Genomic DNA, 15960 nt, shown 5'->3' on the forward strand with positions numbered 1-15960 from the left:
ACTCCTACTCCTACTTTAAGATCCAGGTCGGATGGCTCCATATCCAGAAAGTCCTCCCTGATGCCCATCCCAGCTGGGCTGGGTGCCCCTCCAACTCAACACATTCCACATTTAACTCAGTAGCTCCTCCCCTAATCCTGCTCCTCCTCCATTAGTCACCAACTCAAGTCAGAGCTCCAACCATCATCCTGTTCTCAATCCCCAACTCCTTCCACCTTTCCCTCTGAAACACTTCTCCACACCGCAGCTCCTCCCATCATCTCCACAACCTCAGCCATCTCGCAGGCCCTCATCATCTCGTGTCAACAGCCTCCAAGGAGCCCCCTCCAATCTGCTGCCCTCTGGTGGTCAAGGATATCTGTCTACCATATATGCCAATGTCACTCCCCTGCTCATAACCCCCTTCCAGGTGTGCGCAGGCACACATGCAAATGAATGTGGGCTTAAAAAAACGTGCAAACTGATTGAGCTCTGTAGTCCAGTAATATACCAATGCCAATTTTCTGGTTTTGATAATGTTCATCAGCTATATAAGGTATCACCATCAGAGGAAGCTGGGTTAAGGAAACTCTGTACTATTTTTGCAACTTCCTGTCAATAAACAGTTAAAAAACAAACAAAACCTTCCATGACTCTCACTACCAGGAGGACAAAGGCCAAGCTGCTCTTCTGGGGCACACAGCACCACAGGGTGGGCCTGGCCTCCCCTCCAGCCCCGTGGCCTGCCCTAGAATATTACACTCCAGCAACGCTGGACCATCCAGCTTCCCATTCAGGCTGCCTGCTCTGTCTGGAACAACCTTCACACCCACTGCCTCCTTCCTACCCTGGCTAATGCCCAGTGCTTCTTGAAGGCTCAGCTGAGGTGGCTCCTCCACCAGGAAGTCTTCCTTCCCTGACCTCCATCCTAGCACAGCACCCCAAGCTCACCACAACCACTGCACTTATCCTAGTTAACTGAAATTCTGTGCTTATGTCCCCATCTCTCCCTAAACTAGGACCTCCCTGAAGGCAGAAGCTGCATCTGATTCATCTCTGAGCAGTACAGAGAAACAGTGCTCAGGAACCTATTCCGAGTAAGCAGTCTCATGAATCCTAGAATAACAGTGAAGATGCTGATTTCAGTCATCATTTATTAAGCACTTCCTCCTACCAGATACTGTTCTAAGAGTTTACACATAGTACTTTTTTTGTGTGTGTGTGTGAGGAAGATCAGCCCTAAGCTAACATCCACGCTAATCCTCCTCTTTTTTTGCTGAGGAAGACCGGCTCTGAGCTAACATCTATTGCCAATCCTCCTCCTTTCTTTCCCCAAAGCCCCAGTAGATAGTTGTAGGTCATAGTTGTACATCCTTCTAGCTGCTGTATGTGGGACGTGGGCTCAGCATGGCCGGAGAAGCGGTGCGTCGGTGCGCGCCCAGGATCCGAACCCGGGCTGCCAGTAGCGGAGCGTGCGCACTTAACCGCTAAGCACGGGGCCGGCCCTACATATAATACTTAATCCTCACAATACCCCAAAAGAAATTATTATTATCATCTCCATTTTACAGATGAGAAAACCAAAGCACAAGCAGGTGAAGTAACCTGCCAGGGTTATGCAGTTAGTAAGTGACGGAGCTGGGATTTGAACCCTAGCAGTTCGACTCCGGAGCCTACACAGTCATCTCCCAACCCAATGGTGCTCCTCCCCCACGCCCATAGGCTGCCTTCAGCCTGGGCCCACACTCCACCCACCTGGCACTCACTGCCCCAGGTTTCATGAAAGTCAGTGCAGATTGCAGACATGCCACACACATGAACACTACCTGAGGTTATGTCCTCTCCACGCCTGGCAGTTCTCCTGACTCACCAGGCCCCCGATGGCTTACTCAAAAAGACCAGCAAAGGTTTAACGTTGCTGTCCCCAACCTCACTCGTCAGCTTTCCAGGTCTGCGTTATGCCTTCCCCACGGTCCTCATGCACCCTGTGTGTCCACCCAAGGACCCTCTGCTCCAAGGAGGTCAGGGAGGGGTCTCGGCTCATTTCTGGAGATCACCCACTGGGTGTCAAACACCTTCTATGGCAGGGGTTTAGAACCTGGGACCCACAGAGAGAATTCAGGGGTCCACGAACTTGGATGAGAGAACATTCACAACTTTTTTTCCCTAACCTCTACCTGGTATTTAGCGTTCCCTTCCATTATGAATGTAGGCAATAAACCACAGTAGTGTCGGCATAAGAAATCACAGCTCTTACTCTGTCACACTTCAGCTACTGCAGACATAACAAAATCTTGTTCACGCTCATCACAACTTCGAAGTCACGGTAGTTATATCAGACTCACTGCTGGATCTTATTTTTTAGTGCATTGATAAAAAAGCCCAGTTGCAGTTCAAGAGAACTGGTTTCCTTTGTAATCTGTGTATTGTACTTTATGCATTTAAAATCAGGATTCGGAGAAGGCATTTGTGGGCTTCCCCAGGCCGCCCAACAGGTCTGCGGTGCAGAGATGATGCAGAAGCCCTGTTCTAAGGAATCATGTTATTTATCCCTACAATAATCTCAAGGGTAGATATTATCTCCACTTTCCACAGAAAAGCGAGGCTTGAAAAACATAAAGTCTTTAACAAAAAAAAGTGAGACTTGGAGGAGTCCGTGACTTGCCCAAGGCCACACGGCTGCTGAGGAAGAAAGCTGGAGGTCCTGGCAGTGCCCCAGGCCCCACCAGGAACCACCTGTCAAGGAATGACCATGAAAGGGAATGCCCATAGGCCTCAGCAACTTGTAGTTTGTTTTCTTTTAACTGGCCACCTTGAACAGAAACCAAAGTTCAGGAAACTTCCCCGGCCTCCCCCACAGCCCGACCTTCAGCCAAACTAAGAGTCAGCAGCAGAGTATAATCCTCTCTCGCCTGCCGCATTCTGGCTACAAAGGGCTTTTACTTTCACGATCTTGTCTTATGCTCCCAACAACCTGGGGGCTGAACTACACAGCAAGGGTTCAAACCCACCTCTCTATCTCCAGGGACCCAGGCTCCGGCTTCTCCGTCACAACCCACCAGCTGTGGTGCTAAAGTGAGATGTTTAAACAATAACTCTTTTTTTTTTTTTTTTAAATAGAAAAGTAATAGAAACTCCTTGTAAAACCCTTGGGAATCATGGGCAAGTATTAAAAAACAAAATCCAGAAATCACTCATAGTCCTATAGCTCAGATTGACTGCTTACCACTGTGGAGTGCTTTCTTTCTTTTAACCAATTAGAAGTCACTGTTCCTGCTCAGAGAAGCTCAGAAATCCTCATGGTTGTACCACCCAGGCATCGAGAGAGTTCCACGGGCTGCTCTGCCCACTTCACCGCCTGAAGACAAGGAGGCAGGCTGGGTCAGTGCAAGGAGCCCTGAGCTGTGGATCCACCAGACCTCGGTTCCAATGCCAGCACTGTCCCCCACTAGCTTTCAGGGCACCCCCTGAGCCTCAGGTTTGTCACTGGCAAGAAGGAGCTAATGACATCCACCTTACAAGACTATGGAGGTCAGAAATTTGTGTTTCTGCTGAACTGGGAACAGTTAGAGCACCTGGCAACTCACAAAATTATCCTGTAAGTGCTTTTCAATCAGTCAACACCGATTTCTTTGCAGTTTCTGTCGAGGCCACTCTTTTTTGGCAAGGACTGCTCTGGACCACCCGGCTACTATTACTCATTTATTCAACACATCACGACAGAACACCTTTCTGTGCGAGGGGCTCTGCCAGATGCTGGGGGAAGAAGGCTAATCAAGTCCCTGGCCTTGTGGAGCTTGTCCAGGTGTGGGAAGACAAATACACAGGTCAGTGTTAAACGTACAAAACAAGTATAGAGATAAGAGTCACAAAGAAACGAAAATGGGAACCCTGCAGGGGGGGCTGGGGCTGGGGTGGGAAGGCCCTTCAGAGGAGGCAGCATTGAAGAGACAAGATGGAGCCAGCCATGGCAAGATGCAAGGCGAGTACGAGTGCAACTGGCAGAGGGTACAGCAAAGGCTGTGGCCCTGGGGTGGGAACAAGCTTAGAATGTTCAAGGAAAAGCCAGACGGCTGTGTGACTGCAGCACTGGAGCGAGGGCAAGCCAAGAAGAGAGTCAGGTGTGAGAGGCAGGCCGAGGCAGGCCCCGCTGGAGAGCCAGTGCTGTTCTGCGTGTGTCAGGAAACCACTGGAAAGTTTTCAGCAGAGGAATGACAGGGTCTCATTTAAATCTCAGGAAGATCCATTTGGCTGCTGCGTGGAGCATGGATGACAAAAGAAGCTAGAAGATTAGTTAGGAGGCTACTGCAGGGACCCAGGCCTGGATCAAGGTGGGGAGTTGAAAAGATTCAGGAATATTCTGGAGGTTATTAAATGTTCATGGCAACCACAACCACGCCCTCACACCAGGTGGTCTTCATAGCTTTCAAAGTTCCTTCATTTGACTCGCACAGCAAACCCAAGGCAGACAGGACTGAATCAGCAAGGCCATTTCACGGAACAGGAGACCGAGGCCAAGACTGATGAAATGATTGTGCCCCAGATCATGCAGCTAACAAGTGCTGAAGCTGGGAATGAAACTCAGGACTTTGGACTCCCTGCCCTGTGTTCCCTGTCCTGCAGAGGGACCGGGCACGACATGGAATGCTCCAGAGAACAAGAGTATAGATGAACCTCTGAAAACTCCAGAAAGGTCACAGCCTTGACCTCCCCTGCGGCCTTCAAAGGAAGTGCTCAATAGATGCTCGCTGGCTGACCCTGGCACTTCAGAAGACACGGCTCTTGGTCACAGGGAATCTGACACCCTGTTCCCTTTCTGAAGAGCTGGAACAAGACAGAGACAGGGTAGGAAGAGCTGGAGGGTGGATGACCCCTTGGTTTTTTTCTTTTTCTGAAAAACAGGGACATTCTTACGTTAGAAGGATGCTCATGAGGATTAATGAGGGACTGTGGACACAAGCACAATACAAATGTTAGATAATTAGGATTTCCAGACAGATAAGAAAAGAGCTTCATGGAGACTGAAATAACTTGAAGGCATCTCTCCTGCATGGCAGCTAAGACCTCGGACTCAGGAGTCTAACAGGCCTGGCTCCCTCTGACTCCTGCTCTCCCACTGCTGTGTGATCTTGGAGACTGTCTCCTCACCTGCAAAATGGGGCTGCTAATAATCATTCCTGTCTCAAAGAGTTGGTAAGAAAGAGATTCAGAAAGAGAAGGCACAGAAAGGGCCAAGCACAGTGCTGACACACGGCGGTGCTAAATGCATGCTGGCTGCCGTCGCTACTGCACCATTGCCGTCGACCCCGTGTCTCAGCCTCTGATACAGGGCTCGGGAATTGCTGCCGAACCGCAGTTGACTATAGACGGGTTCTGAGTGCAGAAATGCTGGTGTCCCTTCCCTCTGGGCCTCCGAAGGCTGCCGGGGAAGCAACGCTCACACACCTGCAGAAGCCATCAGGACGCCTGTAAGAACAGACTTACTAGGGGAAATAAATAAGGCAGGAAGGAGCCCCGTAGCTGGTGATGACAGAGAAAGGAAAATGAGCCCATTTTCTATGGGCCATTAAATGTGATGAAAGGAGCTGGCCTCTGTGGAGGCTCCTGGGAGCTGACACACGGCAGTCACTTCATCAACTGAGGCTGCAGCCCGGGCTTTGGTTGCAGCCAGACTGCCTCAGAGGACACCTCCACCTTCCGCTGACTGAGGTCTGCCACTGCGGCCCCAGCAGTCTCCTCTCCCCCTCCCAGCCATACCCGGGCCCACACTGGGCCAACTCAAGAGCCAGACTGCCTAGGTTTGCTCTGCAGCTCTGCCACTTACACAATGCCACTTAACCTCTCTGTGCCACAGTTTCTTCGCCCGTAAAATGGGGATAATTATAGTGCCTACCTAGAGGGCTGTTATAAAGATTAATAAGCTCATCCAGGAAAAAGAACTCACAACAGGGCCTGGCCACTAGGTAATCGCTGGATTGGTGTTTGTTAAATCATTAAACATTTTAAACCTCTCTAGTTTCTTTCATCTGAGTCTCCTGTCCCATCCCCGGGCACTGGGATTCTCCACACATTACCATCAAACATCATCAAAGTTTAGGGCTTGTTTTCAGAAAGGGAAACTTAGGCCCAGAGAACCCAAGGGACCACCGTGGCAGAGCCTGACTTGAACCTGGACTCACACCTGCTGCCTCCACTGTGGCTGTACCAGACGACCTGCCTGTCCCTTCTTTCCACTGTGCTGCCTTTGCCCGTCTCAGGGCCTCTCCTCAGAATGCCCTTTCTCAACCTATCTTTCAAATGTTCAACTGGCACTTCTTCTATGAAGGCCTTCCACCCCCGGGGAAAAATAAACCTTCCGCCTCTACACTGGGGCATAATTCACTTTGACAACACAATAGCTGAACGTGTCCTCCTGGCACCTCCTCTGGGGCCTGGGGCACCAGGGCTGAAGCAGACCCAGTTCCGGTCCTTGGGAACCTCAAGCTGATCATCCATGTCTGTCTCCTTCCCAAGCTACAGCCTCCTCCCAGGTACAGAGCCAGGCCCCCGGCAGGCACCAAAGAACTGAACGTACATCTCTGCGCTCAGGGCCCAGTCCTCCTTCCACCACTATTCTGCCTTCTCCAGTCACACTTCAGAATCTCCTGAGAGTACTTTCACTAGGCCAGGCCTCCGAGGCCCTGGGACACAGGGCGAGTTCAGTAAAACTCCCTGGCCTTGGGGAGCCTGCTGACCTTTTAGCTTAAGCCCCACCTCTGTTGCATTTGCCCACTCAACTGTCACCCAGGCCTGGGTTCAAATCCAGCTGGGTGACCTTGGGCCAGCCACCTAAGTCCTGTGTTCCTCAGTTTCTTCATCTGTGAAATGGAGATAATAATGCCCACTCCACATAGAGCCACTGTAAGAATTAAAGAGAACGCACGTCAACCTCCCAGAGCAGGAGCAATTGTGGCTGTGGTGAGCCCAGGAATTCCCTCCTCTTCTCCACCCCGGCCAAGCCTCCCCATTCTTTCAAGCTCAAGCTTCCCTTCCTGGAGGAAACCTTCCCTAACTTTTCTCGGTTACCTGGCTACCTCTCTCTCCTCTCCCCTCCCACAGCATTGACCCCGGTATTGAGCATTTCCTTGTTTTCTCATTGGTTCACTATAGTTAACTTCCCTCTTTCCAGCCAGACTCCAAGTGACAAACTCAACCCCAAGCCTGCCCCACAACATCTCACCATGCTCACAAGACGTGCCTAAAAAGTAACTGGCTAAGGTAGCCCAGGACTCTGGGAAAGGGTGAAGATTTGGAGTCAGAAAACCAGGCAGGAATCCTAGCTCTGCTATGTGACTTTCCAGGGAGATATTCAATTCTCTAAGCTTCAGGTTTCTCATCTAGAAAATGAGCATTGAAAAATGTCTACCTGACATGGTTGCTACGGAGGACAGATGAGCTAGCATATGTGAAAGCCCTTTTGTTATAAACTAAAAAGTGCTATTTAAGGGATTATTATTTTCAAATTCTCAAATCCAAACCTACTGATGCCTCAACTTTCCTATACCTAAGACTCAAGAGACTAGCTCATCCTATAGAGCTTCATAGCCCCAAATAATCAACCGAAACACACATTCTTAACTGTCCATCCCAAACAAAAGCCAACAGCCTAGAATTCACAGCATCCATGGAACACAAACCTCATCCCAGCTCAGGGACCACAAAATCTCTCTCCCATCCTCAGATCTCATCCCTCCTGGACACAGGTTTCTCCTTCCCCATCAGGCACCCCATGCCTCAAACCTGCTCAAAATTCTGTTTTGGCCAGGCATAATTTCTAGCTTGCAGTCCAACGTCTATGGGAAGTGAAAACGGGGAAAATAGACTACGGTGGCTACGGTTGTATGCAGGGAGAGGGGAGGAGTCTTGGTAGTAGAACCAAAGATTCCGCTGGAATTTTATGTCCAACAGTTGCTAAACGTACTATAATTATCACACTTGTGTGAAAAATTCAAGGATCTGCATTCTGCTATTTTCATGAGACTCGATCAATTGCAGGCGCTGAGGAAAAGTAAGAACTTGGGGTTCAAAGTCTTGTACCTAGGAACCAAAATCCTAGTGAGCAACCCCAGAGAAATGAAACCCCTAACAAAGCCGCTGTGGGCCCCCAGCCGCCCACTCCCGGCCCAGACTCCCCAGCCCGCCATTCCGGGGCCCAGCCCCTACTCTTCCCGGTTAATGCCATGTTGGCACCACAGTCATCAGGGTCTATCAGAGCGAATCGTTTCTACACGATTTTTTTTCCCCTGGGAAAACTGCTTTGTTTCTCTGAAAGACCCCAAAACCAGACACCTTATAAACACCTGAGCCAGAGAGATTTTCGGGGAAAGAGGGGAAAGGAGGGAGCAGGCCCGGAGGGATCCCTGAGGCCCGCTGAAAGCAGGACGGGGGTCCCAGGCCGGGGTCGGCGGCTCCCGAGCACCCATTTCCCGGGGGCGCCCCCAGGCGCTGGAGCTGGCGCCCCGCAGCCCCCGCGCGCTCCTGGCCCCGCGATCGGGACCCCCCAGGCCTCCGAGCCCAGGAACGGATCCTGCGACCGGAAATGGCCCCCTGCCCAGACCGCGCCCCCCTTTCCTGCCGCCCCCTCCCCCCGGGCCGGGCCGCAGGCCCCGGATCCCCGGGCTCGCGTGGCCGCCGCAGCCGGCAGGGGCGGCCCGTCGGCGGCCGCGGTCCTCCGTCCTCGCCCCTGCAACTGCCGGCGCTGCGGGGCCAAGGCGCACAAGAAGGGCACGGGCGTCGCTGGCGCGCCCCTGCCAGCCCCTAGACACCCCTCGCGGGGGGCGCAAAGCATCCGCGCACCCCGAAGCTCCGGACGCCGAGGAGAGAGCCTCCCACGGAAGAAAATTCCAAGGCACCCCCCCGGGAGCTGCAGGGGCGGCCACATCCCCCAGCGGCAGGTGCCCCCGGTCGCACAATAACTTTGAAACTTTGGGGCAGGGCACGGGGTCGGGGAGCCCCACAAAGGAGGAAGCGGGGAGAGGGGAGCTATTCCTTTATTTCTGAAAATGCACTTTCCAGGTGGCCCCGCGCAGCTCCGGCCTGGCCCCGGTTTCCCGCGCCTCCGCCCGGCCCCGCGCGGCCCCCGGGCGCCCCCGAGCCTCCCGCGCCGGCCAACGGGACGCGGTCGGGCCCCGGCCTCTGCCCGCCGGGTCGGGCCTCGCGCAGCACTCACCTCGGCCGGGCTGCGCTCTCCGCGGGCCTGCGCCGAGCCCGATAAGTGGTATGCTATGACTAGAGGTATGATTACGTTATTATTATTAGTAATAATAAGAGTAAATGCTATTTAATTACGGGCGGCCGCATCCTGCTCCCGGCGCCGCCGCCCCGGCAGCTCCGTCCATGTGGCTCCGGAGCGCTTTACTTTCATTTCCAGCCCCCTCGGCCGGCCACTCGCGGCAGCACCCGCTGGAGGCTCCGTCTCCCCGCAGCTCTGCCTCCTCGGGTCCTAGAGCGCGGCTCCCCTCGCCTCGCGTCCGGGGTGGGCGGCGCGGGCTGCGCACCTGGGGGCGGGGAAGTCCCCCTTCCCCGTGGAAAGCTCATGCCCGGAATCCACCTTTATTTTCTCTAAAAGTGTCCTTCCTTTTTAGGGCTTTTTCTTACGGCGATTCTGCATTTCTGGGCGGACGCTGGTCAAACCCAGCGCCTCCGCCCTTCCCCATCTGTGTAAAAAGCCCCCCGGTTTCCAGTGCTTTCACTGAAGGCTCCACCAAACCCTAGTTGCTTTGTGTCCTTTTCGCGGATGAGGACCAGAGGCTCTGAGAGGCAGCAGGACCTCACTTGGCTGGTGTTTTATGTGTGGGATCTTTCCAGAAAGGATTTGAGGCTACATAGAAGACCCAATAGGTAAAGGGAGGTTCACCAGAGAGACCAGCTGTATTGCATCCCTGGAGTAGGATGCCTCAGAGCTGGCCAGGGCCAGGCTGGATTTGAATTCAGAGCTTCTGAGTCCAAATACAGGGTCACCCCACCGTAGGATGCGAGGAGGGACAAGAATTTGGGGCTATGTTTACTTATTTAATTCTCACAATAATCCTGGAAGATTGGTTTTAGCATGCCCATTTTACAGATAGAAAACTGAGGCTCAGTGATTAAGTGACTGTCCAAGGTGGCAATTCTGACTCCAGAGCCTGTGTACTTTACACAACCTCTTATGCTTTCCACTGTCTGCCCTAAGGACCCTTGAAAGGAGAAAAAAATGCACCTGCACCTCAGAAGTTCTCAAACTCTTCCATCTGTGGGTGCTCTCGCTCTCCTCGCTACTTGAAGATTACAAAACAAAAAGGCAGCCTCTGGCGTGATGAGGATGGGCTTTTATGTCCAGAAATGAAAAGCAGAGTCCAGTGGCCCTCAGACTCACTGTGGCGGGGGGCTTGTTTAAAATGAAGACTTCCAGTCCCCCTCGCCCAGGTATCCTAATTCAGCATTTCTGACAAGCACCCTTTGGAGATTCTGATGTTTAGTGGGAAATCAATCCCTGGGTCACCTGGGATAAACCCAAGATCGTGGGTTAAAGCCACAGGCCCAGAGAGTCCCGAGCTCTGCCTCTTGCTACCTGTGTGACCCCGGGCAATTTCGTAGCATCAGTTTCCTCATTTGTAAAATAAGGATAGGAACACCTAAGCAAGGTTAAGTTTGTTTCAAGGATTACACTGAAATACCTGGAAGGCATGTACCAGTGCCTAGCCCATGGTGGGGGATGAATACATGTTCATTTCCATATCCCCTGTACAATTTACAGTGAAACCCTCGACAATATATCAGATTAGGCGCCATTGTTATTATCACTCCGATTTTATGGATGAGGATGCTGAGGCCCGCTGGATCACTGCATCCTGCCTCAGATGAACTAGCTAGTAAATGATGTGGTGATTCCACCATCCCAGGCTGCCAGTAGAATAACACATATCCTTAAAAGAGGACTGCCCATCATTTAAGGGGGATTCAGTTAGACATCAGCCTCCCGTCTCTCCAATTTGGCATCAACTAGTTAAACTGTCCGAGCTGCCTTAGATGGTAAATGGGCCTTTACAAGACCCAACCAGAGGCAGTGGTGCTTTGGAGAGAAAGACTCCAAGGCTGACACCAGCAGGTTGTTTTCTGGGAAGCCCCAATGTCGTTGGGCAGCAATGCTCTATGTCCCCACATTAAAGCCGATACAGCAGTAACAGCCACCACTTCTTGTTTACTATAAGCTAAGCATGTTGCACATGTTGATTCTCTTACTCTCCCTAAAACCCTGTAAGGTAGGGATTGTTTTTACCTTTTTTAGGTGAAGAAACAGACACAAAGTAGTTAAGTGACTTGGTTGAGGTCACGCAGCTAAGAAAGAGGCAGAGACAGAATTCAGACTGTCCACCTGTCAGGCCCAACCACTGCACAGTGATGTGGACATCTCAAATCTGGATGCATCACTGGTTACCCCCAAGGGCCTGTCGCATGAGTGGGTTGCTGGAGAGTGGGAATCGGACATTCATGCTCTGACCTTTGAGGAACTGCCAGGTACATGGTTCAGTTATCCCTTCTCCAGTCAGCACCTCCTACTCCAGGCTTAGGCCTGCCATGGCCCGGCCCCCAGAAATGCCTCGTTATCTCCTGGGGAGAGCTGGAACGCATGGCAACCTTAGGTGTGACCATGTGCCGCCGTGTTCATTCACTCACTCAGCAAACATTCATTGCCAGGCCCCATGCTGGGTCCTGGGACTGCAGAGAAACCCCATGTCCCCACAGCTCCAGTATAGTCCCAAGTCCCAGCCCTCCAGCAAGGAATCTTAACTTGGGATTTAGCGAAGGACCATGAAGATAGATGCACAACTCGAGGCTTAGGTTGGGGATAGTAAGAGTACTTTCTCCACAGGGTCACTGTGAAGATTAAGTGAGTTCCTGCATACAGAGCATTGATAAGTGTGTGATTAAAAAATAAATAAGGGGGCCGGCCCCGTGGCACAGCGGTTAAATGTGCGCGCTCTGCTGCTGGCGGCCTGGGTTCAGATCCCAGGCACGCACCGAGGCACTGCTTGTCGGGCCATGCTGTGGCGGCGTCCCATATAAAGTGGAGGAAGATGGGCACAGATGTTAGCCCAGAGCCAGTCTTCCTCAGCAGAAAGAGGAGGATTGGCATGGATGTTAGCTCAGGGCTGATCTTCCTCACAAAAAAATAAACAAATAAATAATACGTTCTTCTGGGAAACAGTCCATAGAATTCAGACTCTCAAAGGTGAAGTTGAGGGCCGGCCCCGTGGCTTAGCGGTTAAGTGCGTGCGCTCCGATGCTGGCGGCCCGGGTTCGGATCCCGGGTGCGCACCGACGCACCGCTTCTCCGGCCATGCTGGGGCTGTGTCCCACATGCAGCAACTGGAAGGATGTGCAGCTATGACATACAACTATCTACTGGGGCTTTGGGGGAAAAATAAAAAATAAAATAAAAATTAAAAAAAAAAAAAAAGGTGAAGGTGACTCAAAAAAAGAGAAGAGGAGGACTCAGGAGTTTAGAGACTGAGATAGCCACCAGACTGTAATACAGTAGATGACATGCAGAGGATAAAACATGGTTCCCAACATGTTATTATGAAAATGTTCAAGCATACAGAAAGCTGAAAGAACTATACAATTGTTAACATTTTGCTGTATTTGCTTTCTCACATATTCATCCATCCACCCATCAATCCACATCACATTTTGGTTAAAAACAAAACAGGTAATTTTTAACTTTCTTCTTTATGCTCTTTTGCATTTATACTAATGTTTTTTACATTACTGTCAATTTTCATTAAAAAATTATTTCCATTTTGGAACAAAAGAATTATTAAAAGAGAACATAATCTACCAAAAGCAATTGGTACCGGGAAACCCTCTATAAATGTTAGACTCGAATTGAAGCTCCTCAGCAGACACCATCCTTTCCTATTTCATTCATCACTGGATTCTCAGAAGCTGGAACAGTGCCTGGTACATAGTAGATGATTGATAACTATTTGTGGAGTGAATGAATTCTTTTAATTATGGTTGTTTATGGAGGTTAAAAAAATAATTAAGGGGGCCCTGGGCTTGAACCCAGGGGAGAATGTGGTTTGAGTTGTCTTTAATAGATGATGTAGCCACCCCCTCCCACCAGGGGAGGTGACCCTTGGGGATAAAGGGGCAGGCTCCCTTGCAAGTCTAGTAGGCCAGGCCCACCCACCTCTCTCCAGGGGCCCAAGGCGAGCACCCGATTGGACCTTGGGAATTTCTCTCCACATTCCTCACGTGCCTGGCATACTTCAGGCATTTGTTTTTGATCTGACTAAATGGCAAGTCTGCAGCCTTGGTAGCTCTTCAGGAAACCAGCATAAATATTGTTATTTATTCCATTTACGATTGGCAATTAAGTTTGTTTTCAGTCACCAGAATGGAATTTAAAACACTCAGCTAACGTAAACCAAACTAATCAGAGGCAGCCTGCTTTTCTCTTCAAAACATTCTTTTATAAAAAGCTGCACAACAGAGAGAGAAAGGTCTGGAACACCCCCCCTCCTTTCTCCCCCCATACCCTGCTCACACTCACAAAGTGACTTGTTTTGTGTGCGTGTTGAAAAGGGTCCCAGAGATCTGGCTTCTACTATCTCTTTTCTAAATTACTGTGTATTTTGGGTGGGTTATTTGACCTCTCCGGGCCTCAGTTCTTCATTTGTTGAAAAGACGAAAGAGGTGGCCTAAGATGGCTATCCATCTGACAAAGGCAATGATTCCACTTCTTGGGCCAGGCAAACCGACTAGCTCTCAGGTGATACTTGAAAGAGAAAGAGAGTTGCAGAAAGGAAGGAGAGAGGGAGAGAAGATGACAAATGTGTTGCTTGGAAACACTCATGGTTCTGGACTCTTCTGACTCACTGTGCAAACCCCCTTCTCCTTTTTAAACCCAGTCTCCCCATTTTAAAGGTTTTTGAGATAAAATCTAGATCCAAACGGAATCTGCATTGCTAAGGGGTGCTGTCAGGCTGGGTTTGTGATTTTTAGCTGTGAATGTGAACACTTTTAGGCAGAACATCTACTCTCTGGCTCTCCACGAGCCTGGCCGGGCCCCCATTACCTCCTATTACCTCCTTGGCCCTTGAAGGCTATTGAGTTTCTGCTAAGAATTCCCTTCCAGTTCTGAAAAACGCTATGATCCATCAGCTGGACGAGGAAGGGGAAGATGGTCTAAGATGTCCTACCACCTGCCTTCCTCTCCCCTTCAGGAGGTTTCCATCAGAGGGCCAGGGAAAGTCTCAGGAAGTAAAACTGGAAAAGGGAGCCTGGAGATCACCCCAAGGAAAATCAGACTGATTTGACCAGTCCTAGCTGTAACCAGCACAGGAATAGAATCGGGCCTGATTGGGAGCATTTCAGCCTCTCAGATGATGAATCATTTTAAGCAAATGTCCGGTGACCCTGACTGGAATCCAGTTCAAATGAGGAAACTTGAAGCACCTATGACAGGCGAGGCCCTGAGAGGATGCTGCCAAGAAGGATACAGTACCTGTCCTCGAGGCTCTCCCAGGTTGAGAAGGAAGCTGCCAAGAATACTGTTAACAAGACTGTTATCTCTAACTGTGAAAAAGCCCTCAGAGCCGCAGACCAACTGCTGAGGGGGCTTTCAGCTTGCTATGGAGTCCCAGAAGAAGGTGACTTATTCTGACTGGAGTTCTGTAGGAAAGCTTCCCAGAGGAGGTGGCATTTGATATGGGCCTTGTAGGCAGAGAAGGAGAGGGAGGGTGAAGAGAGGACTCACATCTCAGTAGTTGTGTGAACCGTGAACCAGGTTCATTTTTCTCATCTCTGTGCTGGGAAGGGTGGTAATGATGCCCACTTCCTTTGTGGTTGTAAAGATTAAATTAGCTGAGTGTGAAAGGATCTGGCACATAATATATTTAACTCTGAATCGCAGGTGAAGCAAAAGCATGTGTGTGGGCCGAGCTGTGAGAGTTAACTTTGGAAAAGAAGGCCACACGTGTTGACAGTGATTATCTCTAGGTGCTAGAGTTTCCTGGTAATGTTTACTTTCTCTTTATCCTGTTCTGTATTGGTTGAAGTGTTTATAATGAACACGTTATTTATATAAGGGTTAAAAAGTTCTTTGTGAAAAGAAAAAAAAAAAGCTATTTGTGTTTCTAAAAAAAATTCAAACCTACAGAAAAGTAGCAAAAATGTTCAAATTCCCCCCCAAATACCCTTCACCCAGATTCACTTATTATTAACAGTTTGCCACATTTGCACCCTATAAATATATGTACACATTTTTTTAACCATTTGAGAGTAACTTGCAGACATGCCCCTAATTATTTCAGCATATATTTCCCAAGAACAAGGGCAGTCTCTTACATAATCCAGTACAATAATAAAAATCAATAAATTTAACACTGATACAATACTATTATCTAATATACAGTCAAGTTTTGCTAATTGTCTCAATATTGCCCTTTATAGTAGTTCCCTCCCCCCACTCCTGGATCTAGTCTAGGACCATGTATTGCATTTAGTTGTCATGTTTTTTTAGTCTCCTTTAATCTGCAGCAGTTCCTCAGCTTTTCTTTTGTCTTTCATGACACAGTTTTGGAAGAGTATAGACTAGTTACTCTGCAGCGTGACTCAGTTTGTGTTTGTCTGTTTCCTCATGATTAAATTAATTTTATGCATTGCTGCTGGATGGTGATGCTGTGTCCTTCTCAGTGCATCACATCGGAAGGTGTGCGATGGATGTCAGTTTGTCCTGTCATTGATGTTAATACGGACCACTCGGTTAAGGTGGTGTCGCAGTTTCTCTACTATAGGGTTATTATTTCCCTTTTAATTATCAATTAGTTTGTGGCTATTTATGTGGAAGGCTTCGAATGTCCTTTCAATTTCATGGGTCAAAACAGGCGAGGCTTTCCCTTCAGGAAATAGATACCCATTTCTTGCTGAAAAGATCCAGCAGCATGCCTTCCACAG

General features: G+C 49.9%; 1 protein-coding gene across 4 annotated transcripts in view; it reads right to left on the reverse strand.

Moving 5' to 3' along the window:
• ZC3H7B (zinc finger CCCH-type containing 7B) overlaps nt 1-9549 on the reverse strand; it is a 55996-nt gene extending 46447 nt beyond the window's left edge. Inside the window, exons 1-2 of one of the 4 annotated variants that reach the window (XM_087448861.1) lie at nt 9188-9549; nt 3206-3337 (exon numbers count right to left, since the gene is read on the reverse strand). The gene's annotated coding sequence lies outside the window, so the exon portion shown is untranslated. The remainder of the gene's footprint in view (nt 1-3205; nt 3338-9187) is intronic. The other 3 variants (XM_087448862.1, XM_014793246.2, XM_004437902.3) reach the window with 3 other exon arrangements.
• Between the last annotated feature and the right edge of the window lie 6411 nt (nt 9550-15960).

Source organism: Ceratotherium simum, chromosome 25 (assembly GCF_057802395.1).
Source record: "Ceratotherium simum simum isolate JZ-2026a chromosome 25, ASM5780239v1, whole genome shotgun sequence".
NCBI lineage: Eukaryota > Metazoa > Chordata > Mammalia > Perissodactyla > Rhinocerotidae > Ceratotherium > Ceratotherium simum.